This window comes from Phyllobates terribilis, unplaced genomic scaffold (genome assembly GCF_046119375.1).
Source record: "Phyllobates terribilis strain yellow unplaced genomic scaffold, ASM4611937v1 Scaffold_763__1_contigs__length_703860, whole genome shotgun sequence".
In the NCBI taxonomy this organism is placed as follows: Eukaryota; Metazoa; Chordata; class Amphibia; order Anura; family Dendrobatidae; genus Phyllobates; species Phyllobates terribilis.
Genome location: NW_027363523.1, coordinates 537505 through 551886, shown reverse-complemented (window position 1 = coordinate 551886; position 14382 = coordinate 537505). Strand labels below are relative to the sequence as shown.

Below are 14382 nucleotides of genomic sequence, written 5' to 3'. Positions count from 1 at the left end.
AGCTTGTCATCTGGCTTCTGCAACTTTTAACATGAAAAATCCAATGAGGAGAAGAAAAGCAAAGCCAAAGAGTCCATCCCAAAATCCGACAAACAAGCCAAATGAACAAAAAGCATTGAATTCAATTCTTTCTGATTTTAGAAACTGCATTAAAGAAGGGGTGCACCGGTCCTGGAGATACTGCAATACCAGGTCAATGCGTGGAGTGGACAGAGCAAGCTCTTTTTCCATCTCCCTGTTCTAAAAATCCATTTAATATATGGTCCCCAGATAGGGGACGTATCAGATATTAAACTGATAAGAACAGATACTACACTTGATCTTAGCCAAAAGGCCGAGAAGCGATAACCAGAATTGGTTTCCGACTACGGTGCCACCCAAGGATTCTGAAAAGTCCATTTGTGGAGATGGCCACCTGGACTCCCGTTAAGAAGACATGCTGTCAACCTCTAGATCCCTCACATGCCTGCACTTTTCGGCTTGCTGCTGCTGCAATCCACGCGTTTTAGATCTGCATAACTCCACCTCTTTTAGCACAGTACCCTCAACCCCCGGCTGTTCCCACCCGCCTCAACACCGTTGGAAGGGAGGAGAACCAATTAAGGCGGGGGGGGGGGTGGAACGAGCAGCTGTCTACCCTTAGCAGGAGGGTTGCTGATTAATTACCTCTCCTGCTGCTGCTGCTGCTGCTGGCTGTCCAGCAGCAGACTGAAGGTGGCTGCTGCTGTGCGCAGGTATATAAAGGCTCAGAGCCTATTATGACACGCGCAGCCAGCGTTCCATTGCCACATTCCGTCTACTGCAGGCGGGATACCTGGATGGCTGAATGTCACTGAGAAGCTCACAGAGACCGCCATAAGCAACAGTTTAAAAGAATGCCACAGACTAATCAACCAAACTTTTTGGGTTGGTTTCTCTTTTATAGTCTGCAGGCATTAAATGAAACAAGTCAGTGTTCCAGCAGAGGGAGACAACGTTTCAGAAAAGGCATTGTAGCAAACCAAAAAAGAAATTTTAAGCGCAGCAGAGTAACCAGCTCACATACCTGTTAGCTCAGGTGAGTTTAAAAGGCTGCTGTTGATAACAAGGGCATTTGCTAAATAGATGGTGTGTGTGCAACAATATACTGAAAGGTCAATTATATTGTGCAGCTTATCTCACCACCTGTAGTTATTTAGGTGAAAGCTCCAAAATGCTTGCCTAATATGTCTGTTTATCCAAAAGGAAGTATAGAGGGAGAGCTAGATAGATAGCATTGCATTACATTACATGGCAATGCAATGCACAGTTGCTGAAGTTGAACCAAAATGAGCTTGTCATCTGGCTTCTGCAACTTTTAACATGAAAAATCCAATGAGGAGAAGAAAAGCAAAGCCAAAGAGTCCATCCCAAAATCCGACAAACAAGCCAAATGAACAAAAAGCATTGAATTCAATTCTTTCTGATTTTAGAAACTGCATTAAAGAAGGGGTGCACCGGTCCTGGAGATACTGCAATACCAGGTCAATGCGTGGAGTGGACAGAGCAAGCTCTTTTTCCATCTCCCTGTTCTAAAAATCCATTTAATATATGGTCCCCAGATAGGGGACGTATCAGATATTAAACTGATAAGAACAGATACTACACTTGATCTTAGCCAAAAGGCCGAGAAGCGATAACCAGAATTGGTTTCCGACTACGGTGCCACCCAAGGATTCTGAAAAGTCCATTTGTGGAGATGGCCACCTGGACTCCCGTTAAGAAGACATGCTGTCAACCTCTAGATCCCTCACATGCCTGCACTTTTCGGCTTGCTGCTGCTGCAATCCACGCGTTTTAGATCTGCATAACTCCACCTCTTTTAGCACAGTACCCTCAACCCCCGGCTGTTCCCACCCGCCTCAACACCTTTGGAAGGGAGGAGAACCAATTAAGGCGGGGGGGTGGAACGAGCAGCTGTCTACCCTTAGCAGGAGGGTTGCTGATTAATTACCTCTCCTGCTGCTGCTGCTGCTGCTGGCTGTCCAGCAGCAGACTGAAGGTGGCTGCTGCTGTGCGCAGGTATATAAAGGCTCAGAGCCTATTATGACACGCGCAGCCAGCGTTCCATTGCCACATTCCGTCTACTGCAGGCGGGATACCTGGATGGCTGAATGTCACTGAGAAGCTCACAGAGACCGCCATAAGCAACAGTTTAAAAGAATGCCACAGACTAATCAACCAAACTTTTTGGGTTGGTTTCTCTTTTATAGTCTGCAGGCATTAAATGAAAGAAGTCAGTGTTCCAGCAGAGGGAGACAACGTTTCAGAAAAGGCATTGTAGCAAACCAAAAAAGAAATTTTAAGCGCAGCAGAGTAACCAGCTCACATACCTGTTAGCTCAGGTGAGTTTAAAAGGCTGCTGTTGAGAACAAGGGCATTTGCTAAATAGATGGTGTGTGTGCAACAGTATACTGAAAGGTCAATTATATTGTGCAGCTTATCTCACCACCTGTAGTTATTTAGGTGAAAGCTCCAAAATGCTTGCCTAATATGTCTGTTTATCCAAAAGGAAGTATAGAGGGAGAGCTAGATAGATAGCATTGCATTACATTACATGGCAATGCAATGCACAGTTGCTGAAGTTGAACCAAAATGAGCTTGTCATCTGGCTTCTGCAACTTTTAACATGAAAAATCCAATGAGGAGAAGAAAAGCAAAGCCAAAGAGTCCATCCCAAAATCCGACAAACAAGCCAAATGAACAAAAAGCATTGAATTCAATTCTTTCTGATTTTAGAAACTGCATTAAAGAAGGGGTGCACCGGTCCTGGAGATACTGCAATACCAGGTCAATGCGTGGAGTGGACAGAGCAAGCTCTTTTTCCATCTCCCTGTTCTAAAAATCCATTTAATATATGGTCCCCAGATAGGGGACGTATCAGATATTAAACTGATAAGAACAGATACTACACTTGATCTTAGCCAAAAGGCCGAGAAGCGATAACCAGAATTGGTTTCCGACTACGGTGCCACCCAAGGATTCTGAAAAGTCCATTTGTGGAGATGGCCACCTGGACTCCCGTTAAGAAGACATGCTGTCAACCTCTAGATCCCTCACATGCCTGCACTTTTCGGCTTGCTGCTGCTGCAATCCACGCGTTTTAGATCTGCATAACTCCACCTCTTTTAGCACAGTACCCTCAACCCCCGGCTGTTCCCACCCGCCTCAACACCGTTGGAAGGGAGGAGAACCAATTAAGGCGGGGGGGGGGGGTGGAACGAGCAGCTGTCTACCCTTAGCAGGAGGGTTGCTGATTAATTACCTCTCCTGCTGCTGTTGTTGCTGCTGGCTGTCCAGCAGCAGACTGAAGGTGGCTGCTGCTGTGCGCAGGTATATAAAGGCTCAGAGCCTATTATGACACGCGCAGCCAGCGTTCCATTGCCACATTCCGTCTACTGCAGGCGGGATACCTGGATGGCTGAATGTCACTGAGAAGCTCACAGAGACCGCCATAAGCAACAGTTTAAAAGAATGCCACAGACTAATCAACCAAACTTTTTGGGTTGGTTTCTCTTTTATAGTCTGCAGGCATTAAATGAAAGAAGTCAGTGTTCCAGCAGAGGGAGACAACGTTTCAGAAAAGGCATTGTAGCAAACCAAAAAAGAAATTTTAAGCGCAGCAGAGTAACCAGCTCACATACCTGTTAGCTCAGGTGAGTTTAAAAGGCTGCTGTTGATAACAAGGGCATTTGCTAAATAGATGGTGTGTGTGCAACAGTATACTGAAAGGTCAATTATATTGTGCAGCTTATCTCACCACCTGTAGTTATTTAGGTGAAAGCTCCAAAATGCTTGCCTAATATGTCTGTTTATCCAAAAGGAAGTATAGAGGGAGAGCTAGATAGATAGCATTGCATTACATTACATGGCAATGCAATGCACAGTTGCTGAAGTTGAACCAAAATGAGCTTGTCATCTGGCTTCTGCAACTTTTAACATGAAAAATCCAATGAGGAGAAGAAAAGCAAAGCCAAAGAGTCCATCCCAAAATCCGACAAACAAGCCAAATGAACAAAAAGCATTGAATTCAATTCTTTCTGATTTTAGAAACTGCATTAAAGAAGGGGTGCACCGGTCCTGGAGATACTGCAATACCAGGTCAATGCGTGGAGTGGACAGAGCAAGCTCTTTTTCCATCTCCCTGTTCTAAAAATCCATTTAATATATGGTCCCCAGATAGGGGACGTATCAGATATTAAACTGATAAGAACAGATACTACACTTGATCTTAGCCAAAAGGCCGAGAAGCGATAACCAGAATTGGTTTCCGACTACGGTGCCACCCAAGGATTCTGAAAAGTCCATTTGTGGAGATGGCCACCTGGACTCCCGTTAAGAAGACATGCTGTCAACCTCTAGATCCCTCACATGCCTGCACTTTTCGGCTTGCTGCTGCTGCAATCCACGCGTTTTAGATCTGCATAACTCCACCTCTTTTAGCACAGTACCCTCAACCCCCGGCTGTTCCCACCCGCCTCAACACCGTTGGAAGGGAGGAGAACCAATTAAGGCGGGGGGGGGGGTGGAACGAGCAGCTGTCTACCCTTAGCAGGAGGGTTGCTGATTAATTACCTCTCCTGCTGCTGCTGCTGGCTGTCCAGCAGCAGACTGAAGGTGGCTGCTGCTGTGCGCAGGTATATAAAGGCTCAGAGCCTATTATGACACGCGCAGCCAGCGTTCCATTGCCACATTCCGTCTACTGCAGGCGGGATACCTGGATGGCTGAATGTCACTGAGAAGCTCACAGAGACCGCCATAAGCAACAGTTTAAAAGAATGCCACAGACTAATCAACCAAACTTTTTGGGTTGGTTTCTCTTTTATAGTCTGCAGGCATTAAATGAAACAAGTCAGTGTTCCAGCAGAGGGAGACAACGTTTCAGAAAAGGCATTGTAGCAAACCAAAAAAGAAATTTTAAGCGCAGCAGAGTAACCAGCTCACATACCTGTTAGCTCAGGTGAGTTTAAAAGGCTGCTGTTGATAACAAGGGCATTTGCTAAATAGATGGTGTGTGTGCAACAATATACTGAAAGGTCAATTATATTGTGCAGCTTATCTCACCACCTGTAGTTATTTAGGTGAAAGCTCCAAAATGCTTGCCTAATATGTCTGTTTATCCAAAAGGAAGTATAGAGGGAGAGCTAGATAGATAGCATTGCATTACATTACATGGCAATGCAATGCACAGTTGCTGAAGTTGAACCAAAATGAGCTTGTCATCTGGCTTCTGCAACTTTTAACATGAAAAATCCAATGAGGAGAAGAAAAGCAAAGCCAAAGAGTCCATCCCAAAATCCGACAAACAAGCCAAATGAACAAAAAGCATTGAATTCAATTCTTTCTGATTTTAGAAACTGCATTAAAGAAGGGGTGCACCGGTCCTGGAGATACTGCAATACCAGGTCAATGCGTGGAGTGGACAGAGCAAGCTCTTTTTCCATCTCCCTGTTCTAAAAATCCATTTAATATATGGTCCCCAGATAGGGGACGTATCAGATATTAAACTGATAAGAACAGATACTACACTTGATCTTAGCCAAAAGGCCGAGAAGCGATAACCAGAATTGGTTTCCGACTACGGTGCCACCCAAGGATTCTGAAAAGTCCATTTGTGGAGATGGCCACCTGGACTCCCGTTAAGAAGACATGCTGTCAACCTCTAGATCCCTCACATGCCTGCACTTTTCGGCTTGCTGCTGCTGCAATCCACGCGTTTTAGATCTGCATAACTCCACCTCTTTTAGCACAGTACCCTCAACCCCCGGCTGTTCCCACCCGCCTCAACACCTTTGGAAGGGAGGAGAACCAATTAAGGCGGGGGGGTGGAACGAGCAGCTGTCTACCCTTAGCAGGAGGGTTGCTGATTAATTACCTCTCCTGCTGCTGCTGCTGCTGCTGGCTGTCCAGCAGCAGACTGAAGGTGGCTGCTGCTGTGCGCAGGTATATAAAGGCTCAGAGCCTATTATGACACGCGCAGCCAGCGTTCCATTGCCACATTCCGTCTACTGCAGGCGGGATACCTGGATGGCTGAATGTCACTGAGAAGCTCACAGAGACCGCCATAAGCAACAGTTTAAAAGAATGCCACAGACTAATCAACCAAACTTTTTGGGTTGGTTTCTCTTTTATAGTCTGCAGGCATTAAATGAAAGAAGTCAGTGTTCCAGCAGAGGGAGACAACGTTTCAGAAAAGGCATTGTAGCAAACCAAAAAAGAAATTTTAAGCGCAGCAGAGTAACCAGCTCACATACCTGTTAGCTCAGGTGAGTTTAAAAGGCTGCTGTTGATAACAAGGGCATTTGCTAAATAGATGGTGTGTGTGCAACAGTATACTGAAAGGTCAATTATATTGTGCAGCTTATCTCACCACCTGTAGTTATTTAGGTGAAAGCTCCAAAATGCTTGCCTAATATGTCTGTTTATCCAAAAGGAAGTATAGAGGGAGAGCTAGATAGATAGCATTGCATTACATTACATGGCAATGCAATGCACAGTTGCTGAAGTTGAACCAAAATGAGCTTGTCATCTGGCTTCTGCAACTTTTAACATGAAAAATCCAATGAGGAGAAGAAAAGCAAAGCCAAAGAGTCCATCCCAAAATCCGACAAACAAGCCAAATGAACAAAAAGCATTGAATTCAATTCTTTCTGATTTTAGAAACTGCATTAAAGAAGGGGTGCACCGGTCCTGGAGATACTGCAATACCAGGTCAATGCGTGGAGTGGACAGAGCAAGCTCTTTTTCCATCTCCCTGTTCTAAAAATCCATTTAATATATGGTCCCCAGATAGGGGACGTATCAGATATTAAACTGATAAGAACAGATACTACACTTGATCTTAGCCAAAAGGCCGAGAAGCGATAACCAGAATTGGTTTCCGACTACGGTGCCACCCAAGGATTCTGAAAAGTCCATTTGTGGAGATGGCCACCTGGACTCCCGTTAAGAAGACATGCTGTCAACCTCTAGATCCCTCACATGCCTGCACTTTTCGGCTTGCTGCTGCTGCAATCCACGCGTTTTAGATCTGCATAACTCCACCTCTTTTAGCACAGTACCCTCAACCCCCGGCTGTTCCCACCCGCCTCAACACCGTTGGAAGGGAGGAGAACCAATTAAGGCGGGGGGGGGGGGTGGAACGAGCAGCTGTCTACCCTTAGCAGGAGGGTTGCTGATTAATTACCTCTCCTGCTGCTGTTGTTGCTGCTGGCTGTCCAGCAGCAGACTGAAGGTGGCTGCTGCTGTGCGCAGGTATATAAAGGCTCAGAGCCTATTATGACACGCGCAGCCAGCGTTCCATTGCCACATTCCGTCTACTGCAGGCGGGATACCTGGATGGCTGAATGTCACTGAGAAGCTCACAGAGACCGCCATAAGCAACAGTTTAAAAGAATGCCACAGACTAATCAACCAAACTTTTTGGGTTGGTTTCTCTTTTATAGTCTGCAGGCATTAAATGAAAGAAGTCAGTGTTCCAGCAGAGGGAGACAACGTTTCAGAAAAGGCATTGCAGCAAACCAAAAAAGAAATTTTAAGCGCAGCAGAGTAACCAGCTCACATACCTGTTAGCTCAGGTGAGTTTAAAAGGCTGCTGTTGATAACAAGGGCATTTGCTAAATAGATGGTGTGTGTGCAACAATATACTGAAAGGTCAATTATATTGTGCAGCTTATCTCACCACCTGTAGTTATTTAGGTGAAAGCTCCAAAATGCTTGCCTAATATGTCTGTTTATCCAAAAGGAAGTATAGAGGGAGAGCTAGATAGATAGCATTGCATTACATTACATGGCAATGCAATGCACAGTTGCTGAAGTTGAACCAAAATGAGCTTGTCATCTGGCTTCTGCAACTTTTAACATGAAAAATCCAATGAGGAGAAGAAAAGCAAAGCCAAAGAGTCCATCCCAAAATCCGACAAACAAGCCAAATGAACAAAAAGCATTGAATTCAATTCTTTCTGATTTTAGAAACTGCATTAAAGAAGGGGTGCACCGGTCCTGGAGATACTGCAATACCAGGTCAATGCGTGGAGTGGACAGAGCAAGCTCTTTTTCCATCTCCCTGTTCTAAAAATCCATTTAATATATGGTCCCCAGATAGGGGACGTATCAGATATTAAACTGATAAGAACAGATACTACACTTGATCTTAGCCAAAAGGCCGAGAAGCGATAACCAGAATTGGTTTCCGACTACGGTGCCACCCAAGGATTCTGAAAAGTCCATTTGTGGAGATGGCCACCTGGACTCCCGTTAAGAAGACATGCTGTCAACCTCTAGATCCCTCACATGCCTGCACTTTTCGGCTTGCTGCTGCTGCAATCCACGCGTTTTAGATCTGCATAACTCCACCTCTTTTAGCACAGTACCCTCAACCCCCGGCTGTTCCCACCCGCCTCAACACCGTTGGAAGGGAGGAGAACCAATTAAGGCGGGGGGGGGTGGAACGAGCAGCTGTCTACCCTTAGCAGGAGGGTTGCTGATTAATTACCTCTCCTGCTGTTGCTGCTGCTGCTGGCTGTCCAGCAGCAGACTGAAGGTGGCTGCTGCTGTGCGCAGGTATATAAAGGCTCAGAGCCTATTATGACACGCGCAGCCAGCGTTCCATTGCCACATTCCGTCTACTGCAGGCGGGATACCTGGATGGCTGAATGTCACTGAGAAGCTCACAGAGACCGCCATAAGCAACAGTTTAAAAGAATGCCACAGACTAATCAACCAAACTTTTTGGGTTGGTTTCTCTTTTATAGTCTGCAGGCATTAAATGAAAGAAGTCAGTGTTCCAGCAGAGGGAGACAACGTTTCAGAAAAGGCATTGTAGCAAACCAAAAAAGAAATTTTAAGCGCAGCAGAGTAACCAGCTCACATACCTGTTAGCTCAGGTGAGTTTAAAAGGCTGCTGTTGATAACAAGGGCATTTGCTAAATAGATGGTGTGTGTGCAACAATATACTGAAAGGTCAATTATATTGTGCAGCTTATCTCACCACCTGTAGTTATTTAGGTGAAAGCTCCAAAATGCTTGCCTAATATGTCTGTTTATCCAAAAGGAAGTATAGAGGGAGAGCTAGATAGATAGCATTGCATTACATTACATGGCAATGCAATGCACAGTTGCTGAAGTTGAACCAAAATGAGCTTGTCATCTGGCTTCTGCAACTTTTAACATGAAAAATCCAATGAGGAGAAGAAAAGCAAAGCCAAAGAGTCCATCCCAAAATCCGACAAACAAGCCAAATGAACAAAAAGCATTGAATTCAATTCTTTCTGATTTTAGAAACTGCATTAAAGAAGGGGTGCACCGGTCCTGGAGATACTGCAATACCAGGTCAATGCGTGGAGTGGACAGAGCAAGCTCTTTTTCCATCTCCCTGTTCTAAAAATCCATTTAATATATGGTCCCCAGATAGGGGACGTATCAGATATTAAACTGATAAGAACAGATACTACACTTGATCTTAGCCAAAAGGCCGAGAAGCGATAACCAGAATTGGTTTCCGACTACGGTGCCACCCAAGGATTCTGAAAAGTCCATTTGTGGAGATGGCCACCTGGACTCCCGTTAAGAAGACATGCTGTCAACCTCTAGATCCCTCACATGCCTGCACTTTTCGGCTTGCTGCTGCTGCAATCCACGCGTTTTAGATCTGCATAACTCCACCTCTTTTAGCACAGTACCCTCAACCCCCGGCTGTTCCCACCCGCCTCAACACCGTTGGAAGGGAGGAGAACCAATTAAGGCGGGGGGGGTGGAACGAGCAGCTGTCTACCCTTAGCAGGAGGGTTGCTGATTAATTACCTCTCCTGCTGTTGCTGCTGCTGCTGGCTGTCCAGCAGCAGACTGAAGGTGGCTGCTGCTGTGCGCAGGTATATAAAGGCTCAGAGCCTATTATGACACGCGCAGCCAGCGTTCCATTGCCACATTCCGTCTACTGCAGGCGGGATACCTGGATGGCTGAATGTCACTGAGAAGCTCACAGAGACCGCCATAAGCAACAGTTTAAAAGAATGCCACAGACTAATCAACCAAACTTTTTGGGTTGGTTTCTCTTTTATAGTCTGCAGGCATTAAATGAAAGAAGTCAGTGTTCCAGCAGAGGGAGACAACGTTTCAGAAAAGGCATTGTAGCAAACCAAAAAAGAAATTTTAAGCGCAGCAGAGTAACCAGCTCACATACCTGTTAGCTCAGGTGAGTTTAAAAGGCTGCTGTTGATAACAAGGGCATTTGCTAAATAGATGGTGTGTGTGCAACAGTATACTGAAAGGTCAATTATATTGTGCAGCTTATCTCACCACCTGTAGTTATTTAGGTGAAAGCTCCAAAATGCTTGCCTAATATGTCTGTTTATCCAAAAGGAAGTATAGAGGGAGAGCTAGATAGATAGCATTGCATTACATTACATGGCAATGCAATGCACAGTTGCTGAAGTTGAATCAAAATGAGCTTGTCATCTGGCTTCTGCAACTTTTAACATGAAAAATCCAATGAGGAGAAGAAAAGCAAAGCCAAAGAGTCCATCCCAAAATCCGACAAACAAGCCAAATGAACAAAAAGCATTGAATTCAATTCTTTCTGATTTTAGAAACTGCATTAAAGAAGGGGTGCACCGGTCCTGGAGATACTGCAATACCAGGTCAATGCGTGGAGTGGACAGAGCAAGCTCTTTTTCCATCTCCCTGTTCTAAAAATCCATTTAATATATGGTCCCCAGATAGGGGACGTATCAGATATTAAACTAATAAGAACAGATACTACACTTGATCTTAGCCAAAAGGCCGAGAAGCGATAACCAGAATTGGTTTCCGACTACGGTGCCACCCAAGGATTCTGAAAAGTCCATTTGTGGAGATGGCCACCTGGACTCCCGTTAAGAAGACATGCTGTCAACCTCTAGATCCCTCACATGCCTGCACTTTTCGGCTTGCTGCTGCTGCAATCCACGCGTTTTAGATCTGCATAACTCCACCTCTTTTAGCACAGTACCCTCAACCCCCGGCTGTTCCCACCCGCCTCAACACCGTTGGAAGGGAGGAGAACCAATTAAGGCGGGGGGGGGGGTGGAACGAGCAGCTGTCTACCCTTAGCAGGAGGGTTGCTGATTAATTACCTCTCCTGCTGCTGCTGCTGCTGGCTGTCCAGCAGCAGACTGAAGGTGGCTGCTGCTGTGCGCAGGTATATAAAGGCTCAGAGCCTATTATGACACGCGCAGCCAGCGTTCCATTGCCACATTCCGTCTACTGCAGGCGGGATACCTGGATGGCTGAATGTCACTGAGAAGCTCACAGAGACCGCCATAAGCAACAGTTTAAAAGAATGCCACAGACTAATCAACCAAACTTTTTGGGTTGGTTTCTCTTTTATAGTCTGCAGGCATTAAATGAAAGAAGTCAGTGTTCCAGCAGAGGGAGACAACGTTTCAGAAAAGGCATTGTAGCAAACCAAAAAAGAAATTTTAAGCGCAGCAGAGTAACCAGCTCACATACCTGTTAGCTCAGGTGAGTTTAAAAGGCTGCTGTTGATAACAAGGGCATTTGCTAAATAGATGGTGTGTGTGCAACAATATACTGAAAGGTCAATTATATTGTGCAGCTTATCTCACCACCTGTAGTTATTTAGGTGAAAGCTCCAAAATGCTTGCCTAATATGTCTGTTTATCCAAAAGGAAGTATAGAGGGAGAGCTAGATAGATAGCATTGCATTACATTACATGGCAATGCAATGCACAGTTGCTGAAGTTGAACCAAAATGAGCTTGTCATCTGGCTTCTGCAACTTTTAACATGAAAAATCCAATGAGGAGAAGAAAAGCAAAGCCAAAGAGTCCATCCCAAAATCCGACAAACAAGCCAAATGAACAAAAAGCATTGAATTCAATTCTTTCTGATTTTAGAAACTGCATTAAAGAAGGGGTGCACCGGTCCTGGAGATACTGCAATACCAGGTCAATGCGTGGAGTGGACAGAGCAAGCTCTTTTTCCATCTCCCTGTTCTAAAAATCCATTTAATATATGGTCCCCAGATAGGGGACGTATCAGATATTAAACTGATAAGAACAGATACTACACTTGATCTTAGCCAAAAGGCCGAGAAGCGATAACCAGAATTGGTTTCCGACTACGGTGCCACCCAAGGATTCTGAAAAGTCCATTTGTGGAGATGGCCACCTGGACTCCCGTTAAGAAGACATGCTGTCAACCTCTAGATCCCTCACATGCCTGCACTTTTCGGCTTGCTGCTGCTGCAATCCACGCGTTTTAGATCTGCATAACTCCACCTCTTTTAGCACAGTACCCTCAACCCCCGGCTGTTCCCACCCGCCTCAACACCGTTGGAAGGGAGGAGAACCAATTAAGGCGGGGGGGGTGGAACGAGCAGCTGTCTACCCTTAGCAGGAGGGTTGCTGATTAATTACCTCTCCTGCTGTTGCTGCTGCTGCTGGCTGTCCAGCAGCAGACTGAAGGTGGCTGCTGCTGTGCGCAGGTATATAAAGGCTCAGAGCCTATTATGACACGCGCAGCCAGCGTTCCATTGCCACATTCCGTCTACTGCAGGCGGGATACCTGGATGGCTGAATGTCACTGAGAAGCTCACAGAGACCGCCATAAGCAACAGTTTAAAAGAATGCCACAGACTAATCAACCAAACTTTTTGGGTTGGTTTCTCTTTTATAGTCTGCAGGCATTAAATGAAAGAAGTCAGTGTTCCAGCAGAGGGAGACAACGTTTCAGAAAAGGCATTGTAGCAAACCAAAAAAGAAATTTTAAGCGCAGCAGAGTAACCAGCTCACATACCTGTTAGCTCAGGTGAGTTTAAAAGGCTGCTGTTGATAACAAGGGCATTTGCTAAATAGATGGTGTGTGTGCAACAATATACTGAAAGGTCAATTATATTGTGCAGCTTATCTCACCACCTGTAGTTATTTAGGTGAAAGCTCCAAAATGCTTGCCTAATATGTCTGTTTATCCAAAAGGAAGTATAGAGGGAGAGCTAGATAGATAGCATTGCATTACATTACATGGCAATGCAATGCACAGTTGCTGAAGTTGAACCAAAATGAGCTTGTCATCTGGCTTCTGCAACTTTTAACATGAAAAATCCAATGAGGAGAAGAAAAGCAAAGCCAAAGAGTCCATCCCAAAATCCGACAAACAAGCCAAATGAACAAAAAGCATTGAATTCAATTCTTTCTGATTTTAGAAACTGCATTAAAGAAGGGGTGCACCGGTCCTGGAGATACTGCAATACCAGGTCAATGCGTGGAGTGGACAGAGCAAGCTCTTTTTCCATCTCCCTGTTCTAAAAATCCATTTAATATATGGTCCCCAGATAGGGGACGTATCAGATATTAAACTGATAAGAACAGATACTACACTTGATCTTAGCCAAAAGGCCGAGAAGCGATAACCAGAATTGGTTTCCGACTACGGTGCCACCCAAGGATTCTGAAAAGTCCATTTGTGGAGATGGCCACCTGGACTCCCGTTAAGAAGACATGCTGTCAACCTCTAGATCCCTCACATGCCTGCACTTTTCGGCTTGCTGCTGCTGCAATCCACGCGTTTTAGATCTGCATAACTCCACCTCTTTTAGCACAGTACCCTCAACCCCCGGCTGTTCCCACCCGCCTCAACACCGTTGGAAGGGAGGAGAACCAATTAAGGCGGGGGGGGGTGGAACGAGCAGCTGTCTACCCTTAGCAGGAGGGTTGCTGATTAATTACCTCTCCTGCTGCTGTTGTTGCTGCTGGCTGTCCAGCAGCAGACTGAAGGTGGCTGCTGCTGTGCGCAGGTATATAAAGGCTCAGAGCCTATTATGACACGCGCAGCCAGCGTTCCATTGCCACATTCCGTCTACTGCAGGCGGGATACCTGGATGGCTGAATGTCACTGAGAAGCTCACAGAGACCGCCATAAGCAACAGTTTAAAAGAATGCCACAGACTAATCAACCAAACTTTTTGGGTTGGTTTCTCTTTTATAGTCTGCAGGCATTAAATGAAAGAAGTCAGTGTTCCAGCAGAGGGAGACAACGTTTCAGAAAAGGCATTGTAGCAAACCAAAAAAGAAATTTTAAGCGCAGCAGAGTAACCAGCTCACATACCTGTTAGCTCAGGTGAGTTTAAAAGGCTGCTGTTGATAACAAGGGCATTTGCTAAATAGATGGTGTGTGTGCAACAATATACTGAAAGGTCAATTATATTGTGCAGCTTATCTCACCACCTGTAGTTATTTAGGTGAAAGCTCCAAAATGCTTGCCTAATATGTCTGTTTATCCAAAAGGAAGTATAGAGGGAGAGCTAGATAGATAGCATTGCATTACATTACATGGCAATGCAATGCACAGTTGCTGAAGTTGAACCAAA

General features: G+C 45.3%; 11 non-coding genes across 11 annotated transcripts; all 11 read right to left on the bottom strand.

The window, feature by feature from the left end:
- Window positions 1–155: 155 nt before the first annotated feature.
- Window positions 156–346, bottom strand: LOC141238821 (U2 spliceosomal RNA). Its single transcript, XR_012304270.1, has one exon. It is a non-coding gene; the product is annotated as a U2 spliceosomal RNA (small nuclear RNA).
- A 1119-nt stretch (window positions 347–1465) lies between these two features.
- On the bottom strand, window positions 1466–1656 carry LOC141238820 (U2 spliceosomal RNA). The gene has a single exon (XR_012304269.1). It is a non-coding gene; the product is annotated as a U2 spliceosomal RNA (small nuclear RNA).
- A 1115-nt stretch (window positions 1657–2771) lies between these two features.
- On the bottom strand, window positions 2772–2962 carry LOC141238819 (U2 spliceosomal RNA). Its single transcript, XR_012304268.1, has one exon. It is a non-coding gene; the product is annotated as a U2 spliceosomal RNA (small nuclear RNA).
- Window positions 2963–4082: 1120 nt separating this feature from the next.
- On the bottom strand, window positions 4083–4273 carry LOC141238818 (U2 spliceosomal RNA). The gene has a single exon (XR_012304267.1). It is a non-coding gene; the product is annotated as a U2 spliceosomal RNA (small nuclear RNA).
- A 1113-nt stretch (window positions 4274–5386) lies between these two features.
- Window positions 5387–5577, bottom strand: LOC141238816 (U2 spliceosomal RNA). Its single transcript, XR_012304265.1, has one exon. It is a non-coding gene; the product is annotated as a U2 spliceosomal RNA (small nuclear RNA).
- A 1115-nt stretch (window positions 5578–6692) lies between these two features.
- On the bottom strand, window positions 6693–6883 carry LOC141238815 (U2 spliceosomal RNA). The gene has a single exon (XR_012304264.1). It is a non-coding gene; the product is annotated as a U2 spliceosomal RNA (small nuclear RNA).
- A 1120-nt stretch (window positions 6884–8003) lies between these two features.
- On the bottom strand, window positions 8004–8194 carry LOC141238814 (U2 spliceosomal RNA). Its single transcript, XR_012304263.1, has one exon. It is a non-coding gene; the product is annotated as a U2 spliceosomal RNA (small nuclear RNA).
- Window positions 8195–9311: 1117 nt separating this feature from the next.
- On the bottom strand, window positions 9312–9502 carry LOC141238813 (U2 spliceosomal RNA). The gene has a single exon (XR_012304262.1). It is a non-coding gene; the product is annotated as a U2 spliceosomal RNA (small nuclear RNA).
- Window positions 9503–10618: 1116 nt separating this feature from the next.
- Window positions 10619–10809, bottom strand: LOC141238972 (U2 spliceosomal RNA). The gene has a single exon (XR_012304413.1). It is a non-coding gene; the product is annotated as a U2 spliceosomal RNA (small nuclear RNA).
- A 1116-nt stretch (window positions 10810–11925) lies between these two features.
- LOC141238812 (U2 spliceosomal RNA) lies at window positions 11926–12116 on the bottom strand. The gene has a single exon (XR_012304261.1). It is a non-coding gene; the product is annotated as a U2 spliceosomal RNA (small nuclear RNA).
- A 1116-nt stretch (window positions 12117–13232) lies between these two features.
- LOC141238811 (U2 spliceosomal RNA) lies at window positions 13233–13423 on the bottom strand. The gene has a single exon (XR_012304260.1). It is a non-coding gene; the product is annotated as a U2 spliceosomal RNA (small nuclear RNA).
- Between the last annotated feature and the right edge of the window lie 959 nt (window positions 13424–14382).